Source organism: Vicugna pacos, unplaced genomic scaffold, assembly GCF_048564905.1.
Source record: "Vicugna pacos unplaced genomic scaffold, VicPac4 scaffold_21, whole genome shotgun sequence".
Lineage (NCBI taxonomy): Eukaryota > Metazoa > Chordata > Mammalia > Artiodactyla > Camelidae > Vicugna > Vicugna pacos.
Window position 1 is genome coordinate 8,658,424 of NW_027328742.1, and position 11,482 is coordinate 8,669,905.

The window sequence follows — 11,482 nt, forward strand, 5'->3', positions numbered from 1 at the left end:
ATGCTGGCACCTAAGAAAATGGTCAGAAGAAATTCCAGCTTAGTGATTGAATTTGTTTTCTTGGGATTAATGGATCGTCCAGATCTTCAGCCCATCCTTTTTGTGCTGTTGCTGGTGATCTACTTGATCACTGTTGGGGGGGGGGTCCTTGGGATGCTGGTCCTGATCAGGATAGATTATCACCTCCACACCCCTATGTACTTCTTTCTTGCTAGTCTGTCCTGCTTGAATTTGTGCTATTTCACTAATGTGACTCTCAAGATGTTGATGAACTTCTTATTAGAGAAAAAAAAACATTTCCTATACTCATTGTCAAGCCCAGTGCTATTTTTTCATTGCCATGGTGATTACTGACTATTACATGTTAGCTGTAATGGATTATGATAGGTACATGGCCATCTGTAACCTTCGCTTTATAGCAGCAAGCTGTCCAAAGGGGTCTGTATTCACCTGATTGCTGGTCCATATGTCTATGGGTTCCTTAGTGGCCTGATGGAGACCATGTGGACACACTGCTTGACCTTCTGTGGCTGCAGTATCATTAGTCATTTTTATTGTACTGACCCACCCCTTATCTGGCTCTCCTGTTCTGACACGTTCATTAACGAGACCTCCATGTTTGTGGTGGCAGGATTTAAGCTCTCCAACTCCCTTCTCATAATCCTCATCTCCTACATCTTCATTCTTATTGCCATCCTGAATATGCATTCTGCTGAAGGTAGGCACAAAGCTTTTTCCACCTGTGGGTCCCATCTGGTGGCAGTGACTGTGTTTTATGTCTGCATGTATGTTAGACCTCCCACGGACAAGTCAGTGGAGCAGTCCAAGATCATTGCTGTTTTCTGCACTTTTGTAAGCCCTATGTTGAACCCCATCATTTATAGTCTGAGGAACAAGGATGTGAAACAATCTTTCTGGAAATTGATCAGAAGAAATGTACTTTTGAAGCAAAATTACAGGGCATCTTTCTTTAAATATTAAATAAAAGATATTTATGAGAACTGGATACAACTTTAACTGCATTTACAGAAAAGTCAATTTTAAATCCATGACGAAAATCTATATTCTAGCAACAAAACAGTAAAGACATAGGTATAGAAGACTTATAGTTTTACATGCAACATGTGAGTGCATTGTGTGTAAAAGACTGGGCATTATACGTGTCAATATGGGGGATCATTTCTCTTTCTTTACATACTTTGGTATTTATAACTTTATAGGTTAATTTTACATTATAAAATTTATACATTCTCATAGTAAAACATTCAATCTCTAGAAGAATATACGGTGAAAGAGTTAAATATTTCCTTTTCTCTGCCTTACACTGATCTTCCATTGTCACGTCTCAAAATTACTATTAAGAATTCCTTATATTTCCAGGAAGTTTCTGTATATCCACAAATCAATGTATGGTATGACCATATACATATACTTATATACACAAAATTGTTAATACACATGTTGACTATCATGAGCTAACTTTTAGTGGTTTTAATTCTGTATCATTTACTATGCAGGGGCTTTGATTTAATGGTTTAGAGGATGTGACCACAGCTGCTGTTGACCTGCCATCACCTCTGGGAGACAGAACTTAGGATAACACCCTTGTGTCCATGACTGACATTCATTTATTTCCCTCTACCTGTGACAGTAATTTTCAATAAGACGTGTTCCTCTTAAGTCCTAACAGGAAACAAGAATCTTCAAATAATTTATTTTTCAGATATTAACTCTTGAAGCAGGCAGAGAATGGCTGGTACAAAGATTTAGGTCTTGCCTCAGAAGGAATTTTGGCTTCTTTAGAGTTTATCAATAACATTCCAGTCTCCTAAAGACTAAGCTTTTCGTGCCTTCTTTCATCCCTGACTTTTAAACTATTTTCCAGGATGTGATGGATATTTGCTATTTATCCCATAGCTCAGATTTTACCCACAATTTTTTTTGTCACAACTAGTTATCATGAATCCAAATTTAGAATTAATTATGATTACTTACCTGGAAGTATTTTAATGCTAAAGGATGCACATACAAGTTGATTTTTTTAAGATATTAACATTTCAGGTGACTTTGAAGCTACATTGTATAGGCAAAGTTGATGAATGTTTGTCAATTACCTTCAATGAGTCAAGTTCTGCTCCAAGTACCAAGGACACTTCAAGGAGCACTAGGATTGTATAGTTTTGTGAAACTGCAAAGATAAAAATCAATACAATTTGCTAAGTGTTAGAGTATAAGAAAATGAAAGGGCTGATGCCGTAGAGGAATCAATTCATTTTGAGTAAATTAAAGATCATCTTATGAATGTACAAGGCAAGAATTTGCTCATCTTTTGTGCACCTGCTCCAACATACGCATATCTCCCAGTACAATGTTATACCAGACCAGGCAGGGTCTGACCAAAACAAGTGTCAGATGTTACTTTCAAAGGAAAAGGAAAGGACACAGAACTGTAATGTCTCCCAACTGACATATTTTTCTCAGGTGTATTTCAAAGCATCTTTTCTCTCTTAGAGCTTATTTTTGCTCAGCATTTCCTGCAGAATAACATTCTCATATTTATTGATTCTATATTATCTCATATGATTATTTCCACCTTTCTACTGCTAGAGCTTATTATTTAAATAAATTTATTTTGAAAGTCAGGTTGTCTTCAAATTCTGTTAAAACACAAATAGGTAGCTATTCTTGTAACTTTTAACATTCAATTAATAGTTTGTCAGATTCTACTTAAAGAAATATCTGGAGATATGTTGCTTTTAAGCACACACTCATATAAAGTTGTGTAAAATTATTTGAAATGTTAACTCAAGGTCCATGTTTCTATCTTTACCACCTAGCTTGGCTTGACACCAAATAAAGGTTCCCTAATTATTGTAGTGTTAAAAAACATAAATGAATGTCCATTTTGAAAGTAAACAAAGTGCCTCCATTTTTACATATATAAGAAAACTTTTTTTGAATGGACCAATAAGCGACTCGAAGCATATTAGTTACAAGCCAGCAGTACTGCTCAGAAATACAAGTGCCCCATGTCACTGGTATTTATGACCGACACTAACAACATGAAGCCCATGGTTTTGCACACACGCACACAAGTTTCAGGTAAAAGAGGTTTTTCACTAAGTACTTTCATGAATTGAGTGGCTGGCATTAGACAGTCTGGTTTTCAGTTCCTACTATGCTGTGCTGGCCATAGAATACACATATGCTCATGAAGTACCTTTTCTATTAATGAATTATTTCAGTAGACCCTGGGTTTATACCCCAAAATTAGAAAATTCCCTTATTAATGATAAAGTCTTTCATGAAGAATGTTAAAACTATCTCTTACATCCTTGCTCTTCTCTTTTTAAAGGTAAATCTGTTGGATTCTGCATTTATTGAACAAACTAAGCAATGTCATGATGGAACAATTTAAAAACACAATATTTACTAAACTTTTCTAAGGAACAATAGTTATATTATAGTTTATATTTTTCTTTCCACCTATCTAAAAGATCATGACTCTAATTGGTAGTTTTTCTAATGAAAACTGATCTATGTGTATTTAAAAAATAATTGAATATTTCAGGGAATAGTAATGTTATAAGTCTAACATTTTTATTCATATATCATATATTTTATATTGAATAGTGGACATCTGAAGAATGTTTACATTTCACACTCACACATGCATACATGAAGGAGAGAGAAAGAATTAATACTTCCCAAAGATCAAGCACTGTTTTAATATATGTTGTCTCACTTAACATGGCCACCAATAGTATTACCTCAATATTATAGTTTCTCTTTTAAAAATGAGGCTACAGAGACTACGGGTTAATTATTAACCCAAAATCATATAGCTTACAAAGGAAAGCCAAATGTATCTGGTTTCAAAGGTTACTGATTATTTTTCTTACAATACCATCTTTTTCACTGTATTTTTTGAAGGGAAAAACCATGTCATGAATAAAACTATCCTTTTTTGTCTTCCAAAAATGCTGTTGATCTGGTATTTGCTAGCTGCATGCACCCTGAATGATATAATCCACTGTAAGAAAACCTATTTTATAATCTATAAGCAAATTCTGCTTGTTGAATAAAGTGAGCTTTGTAATCAGATCCTGACTCCATCATTTATCAGCTAAATTAATAGTTAAAAGCGTGAACTCTGGAATCAGATTTCCTGAGGAGGTTAGTCAACCTCTCTCTGCCTCAGTTTTCTCCTCTGTAATACATTTGTATAGGGAAGCTGTGTGGAAGAAATGGTTTAATACCTAAAATACTTAGGACAGTGACTGTTACTTAGTTGTCCTTCAGTAAAAGCTAACTCATTGTTATTATTAACTAAAAAATCACTTCACCTATTTGAGGCTCATTTTCCTCTCACAGATTTCTGTATTTCTCCACTGTTACATTTAACATTTTCAAGATATAATACTCTTAAAAGTTTGGTTATTTAACTAAAAATCTGTGTTCCCCGTGCAGTAGTAAATGCCGTAAGGTCAGATGTAATGTTTGAAAGCAATTATTTCTCTATTGCTTAGTCTGGTACAATAGTCTGTGCTCCCTAAAAAATAGAGAGATGATAGATAGCTAGATAGAAGTATAGACAACTTTTACAAAGTGGAGATTGTGATATGTCTTGCAGAGTGATGGGAACTAGAAAACTTGAAACACATTGATGGAATCTTAAAAGTGTATATTTTATTCATGCATAATAAATCTATTTTTATTTCTTTAAACAGAAGAATTCATCTGGAAATGTTCAGAATAAATCAGACAAGAGTGAAGGAGTTTAGTTTCCTATGGTTGACCAGTTGTCCAGTTTTGCAGCTTGTCATCTTTGTCTTGTTTCTATTTATTTGTAATATCTTTATCATGAAAATGTTAAGCCTAAATCTGGAGATCACACCCTCATGTTGTCTCTTTGCCAAGCTGCCAGCCTCACACTTCTTGGTTAACTTTTTATTTAAGAAGGTCATTTCCTTCTCCAACTTACCTGAATTGTATGACATGATCACATTCCTGTTAACTCAATATTTTGTTCCCGTTGCTCTCTGTGATAATGAAATCCACATAATCATCTGCTTTTCATGTAGTTATAGCTTTGAATCCAAAACGTGGCACACTGATGTGGCCACCGTTGCCTGTGTAAGTGGTTCTGTATAGACTTGTTTACCATCAGAGTTGTTCTCTCCAGAGCTGGCAATGTGGGGCATCGTTATGGTGGCTTGCCACTTTGTAGCTACTCAGACCAAATAAAACTGTTATTTACCAGAGACCATATTGGAACTACAGTGTATGCCTAGAAGTATACAGGAGCCTCAAATTAGCATTTTTACAAACACATTTTCAATACTTTAAATCTCTGTAGGCCAGAGAAAACTGTCTGCTTTTGAATCTTATAAACATGGCTAGGTAATGATGCCTCCTGGAAAGAATCAACAGGAAAATTAAAACACTATCTTTCTTATATGTTTGTGACTCTTATTTAAAACTGACAAATAAGTACAAAGAGAACTGCAACATTTGAAAATATGAAGAAATCCAAAGTTGAATTACTACATAGATCTTTTTTTTTCCAGAAGCATAAAGAATCACTATATGAAAAATTTGAAAGGTTCATATTTGATCATGTTTTTATGTATGAAATATTATAAACATGATGTTTTTATTTGTCTTTCTTGATAGGACGTGATTCCTTATTTAAATAACAGAATAAAATCATATGAATTTTCAAAGAATGTTCAAATGAGAGTCAAGAATTATAGCTACATTATTGACTAACTGCAAATCTTTGGTTCTGAAGCCTTAATTCCTCAGTTTATAAATCTTATCTGTCTTGCATTCTACAAATAGATGTCCAATGGTAATTCAATTGTTGAATGAATTTTCCTGATTTTAGCAAATCAGAATGCATGTGAAGGTAGCCATTGATTTTGGAATTGCAATATATTTAAAATTTGTATTTATTTTGATGGCCTTGGATTGAGAGATCTATTAGAATAAAATGGATTTTTTCCTGGAAGACTTACTCTGTTTAATGAACTTAATGGCAGCCGGTATCACCTGGGCAAGAATATATTGGGGACAAGTTTCCTCTTATTTCACACCTCAATCAATAGAAATATCCTAATGTGCTTGTGGTCACATATTAATTTAACTCAGCTTAAAACAAAGTCATTAATGTTTATCAAAAGCAAGACACTGTAGTTTTTAAGAATGATTAAATATATGCATACTGCCTATGAAGAGTGATGTTTATTCATTGAAAAAACTCACAACTATTTTACCATGAGACTTGCTAAGGTAAGAGAAAGAGTTAATGTATTTTAAAAAATTGTTTTGTGAATACAGAGGAAGAAAAAATTAATTCTGGTTAAGGCTTGTAAGGTAGTTCTTCCAGAGGAGATGACGATGGAGCTGGGCTTTGGAAGTTGTGTAGAATTGTAAAAGGTAGAGGTTGGGTGCAAAAGTATTTTCTAAAGAAAGAGGCAACTGATGGAAGGAGTATAGCTTGATTGTGCCTGGGACACCAATTAATGAAAAAATCCAGAAGAGGTGAGGCTAAATAGTAAGCTGGATCACATGAGGAGTGAAGGGAAGCTTTGTCAACATAGTTAGACTTAATTTGGTGTAGATAGGAACCATCAATAATCTCTAACCTGAGTAGTGCCATGAGGGTCATATAACTTTTCATTATTCAACATGTTTTAACATGTTCAACGTGAGAGACAAGAATTCTGTGAAGAGCAATGCTTTCTTTTAACCGAGGTAGACAGTGACTGCATAAATGGCCACCATTGTTAATCTAGCAAATAACAGTCTCCTTCGCAGACCATTTTTAATTCTCTCCAAGATGTCTAGCTTTTTCCTTCCATTGAGGGATTGGTATTAGAAAAAAATAATAAATTATTCACTTATCTATTTGTTCTTACTTTTATTGCCATTTTAGCACCCCATTTCTTTACAGATTTAGTGTTGTGCAGTTTCTGATTATCAAGGTCCTAAAGTGTATGGTCATGAATCACCCTTGTCTCCCAAACTGCTGAGCAGGAGCTGAGTTCCACTAACTTCTCAGGGTTAAAAAAAAAAAAAAAAAGGCTATCTTCAAGGAACTGTTAATTGGCAGAATTGATTGTTTCATCCTGACTTTTTTTTCAAAATGCCATAGGGAAAAGGAGTCAACCTTATAAATACAAGCAACCATTTCCTTCATTTGTAATTTTTGAAAGCCCATTGGTTTCCTTACATCTTTATAAGGAGGGCTGTCCATTTTGTGTGTGTTAGGAACTAGCTTAACTAGTGTATTTATACAATTTTTTATTTGCTAGGAATAAATCCATGGTTAGAGATAGTTTAAAAACTACATCGAAAGGTTAGAGTTAATTATATGGGAAGTGCTAATGCTCATAATTTGAGAATTTTTATTTCTTCTAAATACTAAACAAAGGGAAGGTAGAAACTAAAAATTCCATGTGGCTTTTTCTGCCTCACACATGGTCAGATATTTACACACATTCTAACTTTTCAAATCCTTAAAGAAAACCCCTGGGACAACATTTCCAAGGTGAGAGCACTGAGACTTACAGAGGTAAGTTGTCTGCACAATTATAGAGCTTATGTGCAGCACAGTTGTGATTTTTCAGATGAAATCTTGCCAGTTCCAAGACTTACGTGTTGATTTTATGAGGTGAATATCAGTGTTAAGGTGATCAGAAATATTTCACTACAAAATATATATTTTTTAAATTTTGGAAAGCACCAAGATACTTTGGGAGACCATTTGTAAAGAAGGCAAGATTGAAGAATAGGGTATAAACACACAAGAGGGTACGATGTGATGTCTCAGTGTCCTCTGCTGGGAGATGAGAAACAGTGAGATATTCTGCAGGGAAAACAACACACATACACTGGGGCAAAATGTGAACTGCTTAGAATAATATGAAGAGGAAATAGGCAGTTCTTGAGGTGGTTCCAGGGAATAAGAGAGAGAGATAAGAAATAGGAGGGAGGAAAAATAAGAGAAACTGGAAATGTGTTATGAAGCTGGGATTAGATATGGAATCAAATACTATAAAGCATCCAGGGGAAAAATCCCATGTTAGGGTGCAGAGGGGAATTTAGAGAATAAATGTCTAATGTTTAAATTTTATTTTTTTATTCTTTTTGTAACAAGTATTATCTTTCACCTGCATTCCATAGAATTGCATTGTGTGTGTGTGTGTGTACATTTTGGATGTCTAAATGGCATGGAATGGATAGAAAAGAGGTTGAAGGCAATTTTGAAAGATCTCAAGAGGCTAAATTCTGGGCTACCTAAGCATTGTCATCACAGATTTTAAGTGAGTCGTAACATGGTCCTTGAGTGTAAACTCTGAGGGATTAATTAAATTTTAACTAGCAATTATCACTTGATGTAGATTTAGCTTGTATAGCAGTCAGCCTTGTGGGAGTCTTGAGCACTGATTGCATTAGTTGTGTAATAGTTTCAATTCCCACTAGAGTGAAAGAAAATAACTTAAACAAGTTAGAAGTTCAATTCTCATTTACATGAAATTCTGAAGTTCAGGCCTGCCATGATTTTAGGAGCTTCAGTCTGCTTTTTCCACCATCCCATTCGGATGATCCAGGATGGCTTAGCACTCCATCCCTATCTCAACCAGTGGTAGGCAGACAAGTGGAAGAGGAGGGCAAGCCTGCATTATAAAGGGACAGATACAAATTGCACATTTCTCTTTAGCTACCTTTCCTTGTCTGGGACCTACTTGGGTGGTAGCAAATCTAGCTTGAGAATAACCAAAGAAAAGGGAAGTTGCTGTGGTTGTCTGCTTTGTTTACTTGGATTTTGCTTTGTTTCTTAACTGCTGCCCCATAAAAACCAACTCTGGATCCAAGGATTGAAACTCATACAGGTACGGGGGAGGTACTGCTTCTAGTTTAGACTCTGCTCAGATCCCAGCCTGTGGGTCTGTCCTGTCACATGACCCTTCAATCTGTTCTCATAATGGAAGCAACATGCTGGACTAAGGAATTTCTATGGTCTAATTCAGGTCCTGCAACTGAAAAAGTAACTTTTTTGGTTTATTGAATTAACTAGAAAAATGTTAGAAGACTTTTGAAAGTTTTTCTGTACATTATATTGGTTCCCATTCATGACAAAAGGTTTGCAACTGTTCAGCTTTTCAAAGATTTATCTTTTCTTTTATTTTCTCCCCCAAGTAGCACCTAGTCATTGTAAAATAAGAATACTGAGATTTTACATCTTACAGAGGTGAATTAAGGTATATATTTTAATTTATCACTTAGTGCCTTATTACAAACAAAATAAATGATTTCAACTGCCATGACCTGGAAGAAATAATTGTTATCAGAGAAAGAAATTTTGGTATAATATTCTTGACTTCTAATTAAGTTATCTGGTAAATTCAATTAGATAAGTGGTGAGTGTCCATTTGTTTATTGGCACTGAGTGCTATATCTGGGATGAGAAATTTGACGTAAGCTTAAGTAAAATGTGAAGAACAGACAGAGTAGAAGTGGAAATGAGTAAGAAATGTAGTGTGAAAGCCAAAAAGATAAATAGACAGAGAGAAATAACAGAAAAATTAACAAAGAAAAACAATTGAAGTAGTCGAATGACAGACACCCAGCGTCAGTTTGAGCTTACTTGCTAGTGGTTAATTAGATCTAGTTTTAATCAAAACACTATGTCTGGGGTCTCTTAGGACAGACAAGTCATAGAAAATGAAAGCAAAAAATTCAGAGAAAAAAATAATGTTCTAAGATTCTGTGATTTTTTTGCCACTTAAGAAAATCCTGTGTTGATCCAAAGTTCTCATTTCCCATTGAAGAAAATTATGAGAAGAAACTTCACTTCAGTTACTGAGTTCCTTCTCCTGGGACTGACCAGTTGCCAGGAATTGCAGATTCTCTTCTTTGTGCTGTTTCTGGCCATTTACATGACCACGGTGGCAGGGAATCTTGGCATGATCGTCCTCATCCGGGTCCATGCACGGCTTCACATGCCCATGTACTTTTTCCTGAGCCACTTGTCCTTCGTGGATCTGTGCTTCTCTTCCAACATGACTCCAAAGATGCTGGAGATTTTCTTACCAGAGAGGAAAACCATCTCCTATTCTGCTTGTCTGTTGCAGTGTTACTTCTTTATTGCCCTGGTCCATGTGGAGATCTATATCCTAGCTGTGATGGCCTTGGATCGGTACATGGCCATCTGCAACCCTCTGCTTTATGGCAGCAAAATGTCCAGGAGCATGTGCGCCTCCCTCATCACAGTGCCTTATGTGTATGGGGCACTCACTGGCCTGATGGAGACCGTGTGGATCTACAGCCTCATCTTCTGTGGCCCCAGTGAAATTAATCACTTCTACTGTGCTGACCCTCCACTGATTAAGCTGGCTTGTTCTGACACCTACAACAAAGAAACATCAATGTTTGCTGTGGCTGGATGTAACCTTTCCTTTTCTCTCCTCATAATCCTGATTTCCTACCTTTATATTTTTCCTGCTATCCTGAGGATTCGTTCCTCAGAAGGAAGGCACACAGCTTTCTCTACCTGTGACTCTCATCTGACAGCTGTCACCATATTCTGTGCAACTCTTTTCTTCATGTACCTCAGATCGCCCTCAAAATAATCCGCGGCACAGGGGAAAATGTTGGCCGTGTTTTATACCACTGTGATCCCCATGTTGAATCCCATGATCTACAGTCTGAGAAACAAGGATGTGAAAGAAGCTCTGATAAGAGAACTGTTCAGCAGGAAACTGCTTTCTAAATAAATTTGGGTGCTAATTTTAGTTAAACACTTTTATTTTATATGTCTTATGACCTTCTCTTAAGTCTTAATACAAAAGTAATTTGTCCAAATCCATATCCTTTTCTTGAAGGGCTGGGGGAAATTTCCATAGAGAAAATTTAACTAAAAGGAATCTGAGTATCAATATCAACTGTTAAGAATTTTGAATTCTCTGGGAAAACTTTGCTTGTTGAGACCCAAAAGTAAAGCCCTGTACATTGATGGATCATTGCCAGTAAGAAATTCAATTCACCCTTTGGGAAAAAAAATTAAAGCTAGAATTGTATTTTATCTTTAGAAGGTTTAATCATACAGTTTTAGCTGTCTCTTAATGGGGATTATTCACTTTAACATGTAGCCAATAACTTTAAAAAAAAACACTTCTGTACAACTTTACTAAATAAACGTGCCTTCCTTACAGCTGAAAACCAGCATTGCACTTGAAATTTCAGAGTGGGGAAAATTTACCCCTACCTCAGTTGAGTTCTTTTGACTGGTCTAATAATTAAATGGACACAAGAAAGATAAACATAATGAAACAATTTAATTCATATGCAAAGAGTTGTCATAAAAAAAGAGACACTCAAAGTGACCAAAGCAAGCTGTTTACATACCATTTTTAGATAAGACACCATTATTTGTGAAGATTTAACTAGACCAAGGCACTTGTGCTAGGGTACT

At 35.5% G+C, this 11,482-nt stretch overlaps 2 pseudogenes; both read left to right on the forward strand.

Moving 5' to 3' along the window:
• Positions 1–981, forward strand: LOC102534653 (olfactory receptor 5M5-like; annotated as a pseudogene).
• An 8,864-nt stretch (positions 982–9,845) lies between these two features.
• Positions 9,846–10,784, forward strand: LOC140694294 (olfactory receptor 5M8-like; annotated as a pseudogene).
• The last annotated feature ends 698 nt before the right edge of the window (positions 10,785–11,482 follow it).